Consider the following 11,445-nt stretch of genomic DNA (forward strand, 5'->3'; position numbering starts at 1 on the left):
CAGCTGTGTGCATGGCATTAATGACAGAATCCCAGAATCCCAGCATGGTGGGGCTTGGAAGGGACCTCTGGAGATCATCTACTCCAAGAGTGGTCAGGCATTGGAATGGGCTGCCCAGGGAGGTGGTGGAATCACCAACCCTGGATATGTTAAAAGGTCATTTGGATGTGGTGCTTGGGGATGTGATTTAGGGTGAACCTTGTAGGGTAGGGTTCTACGTTGGACTTGAGGATCCCAAGGCTCTTTTCCAACCTGAGTGTTTCTGTGACTGTTTCTGAACATCACCCCTGCTAAAGCAAGGCCACCCACAGCAGCCTGCCCTGCATCATGATGTCCAGGTGGCTCTGGAAGCTCTCCAGAGAAGGAGACTCCACAACCTCTCTGGGCAGCCTGCTTCAGGGCTCCAGCACCCTCACAGCAAAAAAGTTCCTCCTCCTGTTCAGGTGGAACCTCCTGGCTTCTCTTTGTGCCCATTTCCCTTTGTCCTACCACTGGAGGGTTCATTCAGTATGCTCCCAGTAATATGTCTAGTTCTGAAAGCTGCACCCATGGTGAGTGGCTGAAGATATGCTGTAGGATCCAGCTTGGTCCCAAGATCCTGTGTCCTCAAACATGAGTAAGGAGGAACACAAGAAGGATGCATGGACAGTTCCTCCAGTGTTTGGATGTGACTGGGTGTGTGTGGTTGTCATCAGGAGACAGAAGTCTGGCTGCACACTGCTAAGTGAGACCTTAACTATGGCAGAGCAGGAGGCAGAAGCATGACTAAGAGATTAAACAGGATCAGCTGAGGTAGCTCTGGTTACTTTGGTTACTAAACTCTTTGATTTCCTTTAGAGGTTATAAATAACTCAGAAAGCTGCCTGCAAGAAAAAGCAATAGAGTCCACTACACAAATATTCCTGTGAACTAGAGGCAACTTAAGGGAGAAAAGGCTTCAAAACTTCCCAGATCAATGGTTTCAACTGGAGAGACGGTCATGAAAGTCCAAATGATCAACTAGTTCCCTTGATGAGCTCTCAGTGACAGAAGTGACACCCAAAACAGAAACATTGTGTTTTATTAAGATCACACGAGCTCAGAGCTGATAAAAGCAAAACAGAAACATTAAACTTCCATTTGGAAAACAAATAATAAGATCAGATAGGATCTTGGCTGGGCAAATATCTGCAGTTTAATGAGAGCTCAGTTGAAATCCTTACACAGGTTTATTTATTGCCATGCTGGGAGGTTGCCATCAGATTGCACAAACACTGCTGCAGAAGTCAAGGGGAGTGCTGGTTGACAGCCAGCTGAACATGGGGTGCTGCCTGACACCTGTCTGAACAGCAGCCAGTGTGTGCCTGGGTGGCCATCAGGACCAGGGAAGTGATTGTCCTCCTGTACTGGGCACTGGGGAGGCCACATCTTGAATCCTGAGTTCAGTTTTGGGCCACTCACTCCAAGAAGGACATTGAGGAGCTGGCGAGGCTCCAGAGAAGGAGAACAAAGCTGGGGATTGGTCTGGAGAACAGGAGAAGCAGCTGAGGGAACTGGAGAAAAGGAGGCTGAGAGGAGACCTCATTACTCTCTACAGCTCTCTGAAAAGGAGGCTGGAGTGAGGTGCAGGTTGGTCTCTTCTCCCTAGTACCGGGTGATAGAACAAGAGGAGGTGGCCTGAAATTAGACCAGAAGGTTGGAGTTTAGGAACAATTTCTTTCCTGCAAGAGTGGGCTGGCATTGGAACAGGCTGCCCAGGGAGGTGGTGGAGTCCCCATCCCTGGAGGTGTTCAACAAATGTGTGGACCTGGCACTTTGGGACATGGTTTAATGGGCATGGTGGTGTTAGTTCAATGGTTGGACTCAATGATCTTAGAAAGCTTTTCCAACCCAAGCAATTCTATGATTCTGTGATTGCCATGCTGGGAAATTTCCATCAGGTTGCACAAACACTGCTGGAGAAATGGCAGGAAGATTTTTTTCTTTTAATCTCATTTGCAACCTTGGGCACAACAGACCAAATCCTCTGTTCAGTGAAGGACTTTGTGTAACGTTACAAACACAGAGTGACTGGTGGCAGATTCTAAATGTCACCAAAACATTCCTCACTGGGCTGAATTTCTTGCTGGAATGACAAACACAAAGTTCTCCCTGCAAGGGGATTTCTCAGGAGCAAGTACTCTCAAAATAGCTCCCAGAGCCATAAAGGGGTAGCTTGTGTCTCACATCCGAGGCGTACCAAGTGCTGAAGTATTTATGAGGGAGGCAATTAGGTGTTTGGGGAATAAAGAAGAGACAGATGAGAAATGAACAGCTAAGGCACAAACTTCTTCATTCTCTAGTTGGTACATGCCTTGTGCAGCAGGGCTGATGAAGAGAGAAGGAAGGTTGGTGTTAGGGATGATTTTGAACATCTTAGTGAGAGGACTGAAGGCCTGAGATGTTTTTCCTCTGCTCAGTTTTGTTTCCAGGATGATCACAGTCCTTTCCTCTGGGGCTCCTAAAGCTGCATGTGGCAGAGATCACAGTGTACCTTGTAGTGTGCTAGGAATAACTTAGTAATGGGCTGGCCCTGGGGAAGCTCTTTGCTTTTCAAATGTTACCTGAGCATCATGTTACAGAGCAGCTTTATAAGGCAGATTTACAGATTCACAGATTGCATTGGGTTGGAAGTGACCCTTAGAGGCCATCTTGTCCAATCGCCCTGCAGTCAGACAACGAAGAAGCTGGTGAAGGGTCTGGAGAACAGGTCTGGTGAGGAGCAGATGAGGGATTGTTTAGCCTGGAGGAGGCTGAAGGGAGACCACATTGCCCTCTACAACGCACTGAAGGCTGGAGGAAGGTGGGGACTGGTCTCTTCTCTCTAGTATCAGATGATAAAACAAGAGGAAGTGGCCTGAAATTAAACCAGAGGAGGTTTAGGTTGGAGATTAGGAACAATTCCTTTCCTGCAAGAGTGGGCAGGCATTGGAACAGGCTGCCCAGGGAGGTGGTGGAGTCTTCATCCCTGGAGGTGTTCAACAAATGTGTGGACCTGGCACTTTGGGACATGGTTTAATGGGCATGGTGGTGTTAGCTCAGTGGTTGGACTCAATGATCTTAGAGGGCTTTTCCAACCAAACCAATTCTGTGACTCTAAGATTCTGTAAGTACAAAGCTCTCTTGCTGTCACTTGCTGTCACTCAGAAAGTTTGAGCACACCACACACTGCTGATGACAAATAACCTGCAATTGTTCATCTTTGCTCCCTGGGGGGGCTTTCCCTGCCAATGGGATGACTCAGCTCAGTCTTGTTGACTAGCTGAGCACATGATTTCACAATGAAATAATCAGGCACTTTCTCAAAAAGGGTGAATTTATGCAGCCACTCAGAAGGAAAAAGCAAAGTGCAGCCTAAAATTCCTTGTATTTACAGTGGGAAATGAAGCGTGAGTAAGGTGATTAGAACTGTAATTAAACAGGGGAGTCAAATCCACAGATAAGCACCACATGGGGAAGGAGAACCCTGGACAGACAGCACTGAAGGATCTTGAGCTATCTGGGACATATAGTCCTAAAGTACAGGATTCTGCTTTGACAAGGAGGTTGGATTAGATGATCTGTAGAGGTCCTTGCTAGCCCCTAACATTCTATGATTCTATGGTTCTGCAAGCCCTAGGGACATCCCTTCTTGAAGAGATCTCTAAGAAGAAGCTATGTCCAAAAGCCCCTCTGTTTGCCCTCAGATAAAAGCTGGGCCTCAGGAGAAGGTCTGGCTAATTAAACCCCTAAGAAGTTGCTGCATACATAGAGAATAAGTCAGGGTTGGAAGGGACCACAAGGATCATCTAGTTCCAATCCCCCTGCCATGGGCAGGGACACCCTATTGCAAATCAGGCTTGCCAGAGCCCCATCCAGCCTGACCTTAAACACCTCCAGGGATGGGGCCTCAACCACCTCCCTGGGCAACCCATTCCAGGCTCTCAGCACTCTCATGGTGAAGAATTTCCTCCTCATATCCAGCCTGAACCTAACCATCTCCAGCTTCACTCCATTCCTTCTAGTCCTGTCACTCCCTGATATCCTGAAAAGTCCCTCCACAGCTTTTTTGGAGACCCTTTCAGATACTGAAAGGCCACAAGAAGGTCACCTTGGACCTTCTTGTGGCCTTTCAGTATCTGAAGATACATAGAGACTGGAACCTCAGCTTCATTACAAATGGGAAAAAACAACTTTCTGAGTGTGACAGAGGAAAACCCCAGAGAAGATTCTGCCTGCAGCCAAGTAAAGCCTGAGTCTGATCCAGTCCTGAATTCTTTGCCTTTGTCATTTCCCAAACACCATCTCAATTCTCTAGACACTGCTCACATCCTAATATCACACTGCATTTAAGTACCAGCCCTGCTCCCCTTCACTGTATTACACAGCTCTTGGCATGCTTTCAATAGCTTCCCTAAACCCACATCCGACTCCACTCGGGTGGGTTTCAATAGCTGGCTGAGAGGCAGATAATCCACCCTTTGTCACCATGGATTGAGGCCTGTCTCCAAAAAAGAACAACTCCATTGCATCAAAGAGAAATTGTTAGGAATACATTTGCCAGTGCTAACAAGCTTGACTGGGTCAGACCTTTGTGTGCTGGAACAAAGAGCTGAAGACCCTGAAACTTGCCAGTATGGCAAAGACTACTGCAGACATATCTCAGTGCACTGGCTCACTTGCATCTGGTGACATCATGTCTTACAGCAGGGGAAGAGTACCCACCAGGTCTGAGAATCCCAGACGGGTGGGGGTTGGAAGGGACCTCTGGAGATCATCCAGTCCAACCCTCCTGCTAAAGCAGGGGCACCCACAGCAGCTTGTCCAGGATCACAATGTCCAGGTGGCTTCAGAAGCTCTCCGGAGAAGAAGACTCCACAACCTCTCTGACCAGCCTGCTCCAGGGCTCCAGCACCCTCATACCAAAGAAGTTTAGATGAAGGAACCCATTGCCCCTTGTCCTGTCACTGAGCACCACTGAAAAGAGTCTGGCTCAGTCCTCTTGTCCCTTTAGCTCTTGCTGAGCATTGATCAGATCCCCTCTGAGGCTGCTCTTCACCAGAGTAAACAGCCTCAGGTTTCTCAGCCTTTCCTCCTCACAGAGATGCTTCAGGCCCCTCAGCAATTTCCTAGCCTATATTGGTCTTGTTGCAGCAGTTCCTTGTCTCTGTCAAACTGGAGAGTCCAGAACTGCACCCAGAACTGCAGGTGTAGCCTCCCCAGGGCAGCATAGGGATGAAGAGAACCTCCCTCACCCTGCTAGTCACAGACTTCCTAATGCCCCCCAGGAGACTATTGGCTGCCTTGGCCATGAGGACGCATTGCTTATATAGATCCTTGTGAAGCACCTGCCATGCTTTGCTTCCGAGTCAGGGTGACCTCTTTTTCTCTGCTGTACAGCAGGTCTCAGTGCCACTGCCTGTTTCCAGCTGTAGAAAGACAGGCAGGCAGATTAAAGCCTCAGGTGAGCCAGTGCAATGCCATGGGGAGACAGCTGCTCCCAGCTCTCAGGCACTGGTTCATTCTTGCAGAGCTTCAATCCAAGTGGGAGCTCAGTGTTCAATGGAGGCTGCTAGAGCTCTCAGAAACAACTTTCCCACTTGGCAGCAGGGCAAGGGGAGTAGCTCAGCATCCTTAGGGAAGCCCAGGATTGGCGATGCTTGAAGGCTGAGGAACTTCATTCTTCACAACCAGGGACTAACACATTCTGCACATCATTATCTGCAAAGATTCCTTTGAAACTCTAACCACATCTGCTTGGGCCTTGCTTAGCCTTCTCTCCTGGTACCCATTCTGGGCATGTTCATGCAAGTAAGTTCTCAGCAACCCAGCTCTTTGCTAAGGTCAGAGTTAAACCTGTGTTCTCAAACTGAGGCAGCAGGTAAATTTTGTGTGAGGATGTCTCATGATGTTCAGGGTGTAGAAACGGTGCCACTTAATGGTAAGACCATTAACATCCAACATGTGCAGCTCAGACTGCCCTGCAGGCCTGCCACCAGCTGCCCAGCAGAAGAGAAGGAGCATTGCTGTGTGAGCTGTTTGTGCTGACAGCATTCAGCTCACTTCAGATGCCAGAGCAACAGACCAGATGAAATCGTGTGCTCGTCAGCTAGCTTCCTAGGGTCAGCTGGAGGTGGACAGAAGTGTCAGGAGATTTCATCAGAGTTGTTACGATGTGTCATGGGTTGAGGCTGGGCCAGCCACCAGTGGAGCGCCAGAGGCTCTCCATGAACCCCCCTCCCTTCCCAAAGGGAAGAAGTGAGAGGCTTGGAGCAGGAAAGAAACCAACCCAGCTGTGGTGGCAAGAACAATATAATGAAACAGAGACAGAGACACAAACCAGCATGGAACCCAAGCCCTGATGGCAATGATATCACTGCTGGCACCACTGCTGCTGGGGGAGGGCACTGGGCAAGTCCCAGACTGGACTCAGCAGGAGACAGGAACCAGATTCAGGAGCTGGATTCTGGAATTGGATTCAGTCACACAGAGGTTGGGATTGATGGCAGAAGGGACAGAGTCCTCCTGCGACACTGGCTAGGGATGAAGAGGCCTGGCCCTGGTGATCTCTCAGCTGTCTCCTTTAAGATGCCATCCATGCCATGCAATCCCTTGTTAGGCAGTACAGGATCACCTGTCCTGTCTGCTCCTCCCCACAAGTGCTACTTCTGCCTTCCTGCCCCCCAAGATGTGGCAGTGCCCTTGGTGTGCCCAGGAACAAGGCCAAGGCAGAGCTTTTCTGCAACCCAGCCCTTAGCAGGAGCTCTCCCCAACAGTTTCTCCCTGCTAGAAGCAGCCTCTGGCTGTGCAAACCTGCCCTGAACTTCACTGAGCAGAGGCTGAAGTCTCATCCTGACCAGCATCAGCTCTGGTCTGGCTCAGAGCAGGACAAAGGGTGAAAGTAAGGAGGCAACACTCAGTCCTGATTCTATGCCTCTCAGCGGCCTCATACTTCCAGAATGAAGCTACTTTCATAGTTTTATTTGCTGGGAAAACACTTCAGAATCTAGTTGTGAGCATCAAAATTCTTAAATGCAGGCAAACCCTATGCTCCCTAAGGCTGCTTCTTGAGACAGCTATTTCTTGAGGAAGATTAAAATGAGGAAAACAAACTCTGAAGGCCACATTCATGCCTGAGGTCATTCCACTGACCTGAGCATCAGCACACCAGCTTGGCCATGCACATGCATTATGCTGTCTGCTTCCACAGTGACAGAATCCAGCAGCTGGGCAGGACTGAGCACACACTGCCTGCAACTGGGTATGGAAGTGATCAAAACCCACCAGCTCAAGGTATTTTTTTGGCACCAGTCTCTTTACAACACTCATAAATGAGGCTCCTTTTTCAACAACAGCACATTTGGGGCTCATATTGTAGGAGCTTGGCAGTGTGAGTGTCCAGTAATGCCCCTTCCCATCCTTTCTGCAGTGAAGACATCACAATATTGTTTTCTCTGATAAAATGTAGGTTTTCATCTGCATTCTACAAGATATACTTTATCTTTTTTCAGAGAGATTTATTGTGGTGGACTTCAGCTGACAGATTTCAGGTTAAACACCTCTTAAAGAGTAAGTGACTAACAAAAATAGGATTACAGGTGTTGCTTATATACACAGCTACAGCATCATAGTATGGTAGGGGTTGGAATTGACCTCTGGAGATCAGTGAGTCCAACACCTCTGCCAAGGTGGGCTCAAGGAAGGTCACACAGGAAGATGGCCAGGCACAGAGAGTGGTGGTGAATGATGCCACATCCAGTTGGCAGCTGTCATTTAGTGGTATTCCCCAAGGATCAGTGCTGGGCCCATTCCTGTTCAATATCTTTACTGATGATCTGGACCAGGGGACTGAGTCCAGCATCAGTAAGTTTGCAGATGACACCAAGCTAGGAGCAGCTGTGGAGCTGTTGGAGGGTAGGAGAGCCCTGCAGAGGGACCTTGACAGGCCATGTGGGTGGGCAGAGGCAAATGGGATGAGATTGAAGAAGGCCAAGTGCAGGGTTCTAAACTTTGGCCACAACAACCCCAAGCAGCACTACAGGCTGGAGACAGAGTGGCTGAGAGCAGCCAGAGAGAAAGGAACCTGGGAGTACTTGTAGAGAGTAGCTGAACATGAGCCAGCAGTGTGCTCAGGTGGCCAAGAGAGCCTGACCAGTGCTGAGTACAGGGGAAGAATAACCTCCCTTGTCCTACCAGCCACACAGGAACAGGAGAAAGATCAAAAGAATTCCAGTTTCCTGTAGTACATTGGGATTTCTGTGCCAAATGCGACTTAAAATAACAGGAAAAAAAAATCTGTAGTCTGAAGATGCTGTGAGCTGTCCTTTGAAGTTTGGTCAAGGCTGTGACATTGTCTTGGTGGCCTTGCTCACTGCCCTGTGTCATTTTTCTCATCTATCAAGTGGGGTTTTAACACAGAGTGTCTCTTGTCATCCACTGGAGAGCATTCAAAAGCCTCTGTCCAGGAAAAATACTCACTGAAGCCATTCTTCTTCTTGGGATGTACCTGTGGAGTACACCAGTGCCCATGCTGGGTGAGGTACTCTGAAGTACCTGTGGAGCAAACAGTACAGATGCATTTAAAACCAGTGTGGTAAAAAGGAGGCCTTCAGGAACTCATCTTGCTCAGCTGAGAATCACAGAGTCACTTACGTTGGAAAAGAGCACTTAAGACCACAGGAGGTTCCACCTCAACACCAGGAGGCACTTCTTTATGGAGCAGGCTGGATGTGTTCCTATGTGGCCTGCCCTAAGTGATCCTGCTCTGGCAGGGGGGAGTTGGTCTCAGTGATCTCTGGAGGTCCTATCCAACTCCTAACATTCTGTGATCATCAAGTTCAGTGATTAATACAGCACTGCCAAGTCCTGAGATGCTGCAGCCCTCCAAGGGAGCATGCTGCATTGCAGTGACAAGTCACAGTATCACAGTATCACCAAGGTTGGAAGAGACCTCACAGATCATCAAGTCCAACCCTTTACCACAGAGCTCAAAGCTAGACCATGGCACCAAGTGCCACGTCCAATCCTGCCTTGAACAGCTCCAGGGACGGCGACTCCACCACCTCCCCGGGCAGCCCATTCCAGTGTCCAATGACTCTCTCAGTGAAGAACTTTCTCCTCACCTCCAGCCTAAATCTCCCCTGGCACAGCCTGAGGCTGTGTCCTCTCGTTCTGGTGCTGGCCACCTGAGAGAAGAGAGCAACCTCCTCCTGGCTACAGCCTCCCCTCAGGTAGTTGTGGAAGTCCCTCTTCCACATCAAGACAACAGCTCTGTCAGAAGCAGACCACCTCATATTTTGAAAGTTGGAATTGCAGGTTTTCCTGGTACCTGGAAAATGCAGCTGCTGCTTTCACTGCTCTGCCTCCAGCTCAGCAGAGGCATCATGTTATTTCTTACTGGGAGGCAAATGCTCTGATGGAGCTGAGGCAGTGGAGTTTGAAGGGTTTTTGAAGTTAATGCTGTGGAGTTCTGATGATTTTTTAAGCTAATGCAGTGCTGTTCGAGTCTCGCTTAAAGCATTCCAGCTGGTTAGGGCACTGATTAATTGTCTGGAACACAGCTCAACCTTGTCTTAGCAAAAAGCCTGATCAAATTCATTTTTCTTTGAAAAGCAGAAAGCATAACAACATAGAACCAAAGAAGCTGGAGGACAGGTTGGAGGACCTCTGTTTAAACCATCCTCATCATCGATCTAGGTGGTTACAAAAGCTTTTAAAAAAAAGATTCTGTTTCACTCTGGTCACCAAACTCACTCAAAATTTATTTCCTAAGCTCAAATCTGTGGCCCTGTTCTCGTTTAGGTGCTTTCTTTTGACATATCCCCTTGCTTTTAATGCAGATTTTTGATAGAAGATGTGGGCACAGACACAAAGGGTCCAGAAACAGAAGAGCAAACCTGCTGCTGTGTCAGGAGAGAGGGACCAAGTTGTGCGTAGGACAGCATCTCCCCACTTCACAGCACACGAAGGTGGGTTGGAATTGCCTTGCCTTTCTCATTGCTCACACATTAAGCTGGATCAATATGTCTCTGCACTGGGAGCACTTGCCAGCCTCAGCAGCGCTGTTCTGCTCTCTACTTTGCCCATCTAGAAAAAGTCAGCACCTTTTATTCCTTGGGATTTCTGCTCAAAACTCATCTCTGTGGCGTAACAATCAGTTTGGGAATAAGCCATGAGGGGGATAGCGTCTGGCTGAGAAATGTACTCCTTGTTTTCTACTCCCCAGCAAGCCTACTTCTTCATCTTTTATTTCTTGCCCTCTGTGTGCCAGTTTCCCTTTGGGAAGAGGAGGAAGAATTGCTGCTATTATACATGGACACTGTGTAGAGTCCCCTTCAGTGATCCCCACCTAGATTATTATTAATGTTGTAAACTATCATCATCCTTCTGCAAACCCCAGGAGAAGCTCCTGGGGAACAAAACAACCTTGGATTGATGCTCAGCACAAATGCAAAGCCCAAATTAACGAGTGCTAACCCTTCCTGTGTTATCTCTATTAAACAATATTTTAATCAACACCTTATGGAGTCCGAGAGCCTTTCTTGCAGGGAATCTGTAACAAACACTCCACTGAAGCATTGCTCTCAGATCACCCCCCGTGTAACAATTAAAAACTGTAAATTCTGGGGCTCCATGCAAGGTCATCCTCCTGAAGTAGGTTTCTCAGCAAATTAAGGGTTTGGATTGCAACGGACACCTGGGGAAAGTGCTGCCCTTGGGTTGGCGAGCAGCGATGAATATTCACGGCAGAGGCAGCAGCAGGTGAATAGTAATTACAGCAGCTCCTCAGGATCAAGCTTGGCTATCCCCCAGAGACCACGTCATGCTCTGAAATGAAAATAATACTGGGGGAAAACAAATAAAATAGGTATTAGTAGCTGTGTGAAGGGCCTGTGCTAAATGTTAATGTGGTCAAATGCGGTGCTAACCCTGTTTCACAAGCGAGGAGTGTTATCAGTGATGCTCACGGGGATAATGCAGATGGCTTTATGCACTGAGGGAAAAGAGCGTTGGGGGTTTTTTCCCTCCTGAAATATCTTGCAGGGAGGTCCGTATGTGCCAGGAGGGCAGGGTAGAGGCCTAGGGACTGGAGACAAGGAAGGGCTGAGACCTGGGGCTGTTGAGCCTGGAGAAGAGCAGCCCCAGAGGAGATCTGATCAATGCTCAGCAAGAGCTAAAGGGTGGGGGGCAAGGGCATAGGTCCAGACTCTTCGCTCGGGTGCTCAGTGACAGGCCAAGGGGCAGCGGGCACAAACTGGAACCCAGGAGGTTCCATCTGGAAATGAGGAGAAACTTCTTTGGTGTGAGGGTGCTGGAGCGCTGGAGCAGGCTGCCCAGAGAGGTTGTGGAGTCTCCTTCCCTGCAGAGCTTCCAAAGCCACCTGGGCGTTGTGATCCCGGGCAAGCTGCTGTGGGTGCCCCTGCTTGAGCAGGGCGATTGGACTGGTTG

General features: G+C 48.8%; 1 long non-coding RNA gene across 1 annotated transcript in view; it reads left to right on the top strand.

The window, feature by feature from the left end:
• LOC135183952 (uncharacterized) overlaps window positions 1-10,514 on the top strand; it is a 54,298-nt gene extending 43,784 nt beyond the window's left edge. The window contains exon 5 of the long non-coding RNA XR_010305788.1: window positions 9,837-10,514. This is a non-coding gene — a long non-coding RNA (uncharacterized LOC135183952). The remainder of the gene's footprint in view (window positions 1-9,836) is intronic.
• Window positions 10,515-11,445: the final 931 nt, after the last annotated feature.

Source organism: Pogoniulus pusillus, chromosome 19, assembly GCF_015220805.1.
Source record: "Pogoniulus pusillus isolate bPogPus1 chromosome 19, bPogPus1.pri, whole genome shotgun sequence".
Taxonomy (NCBI): Eukaryota; Metazoa; Chordata; class Aves; order Piciformes; family Lybiidae; genus Pogoniulus; species Pogoniulus pusillus.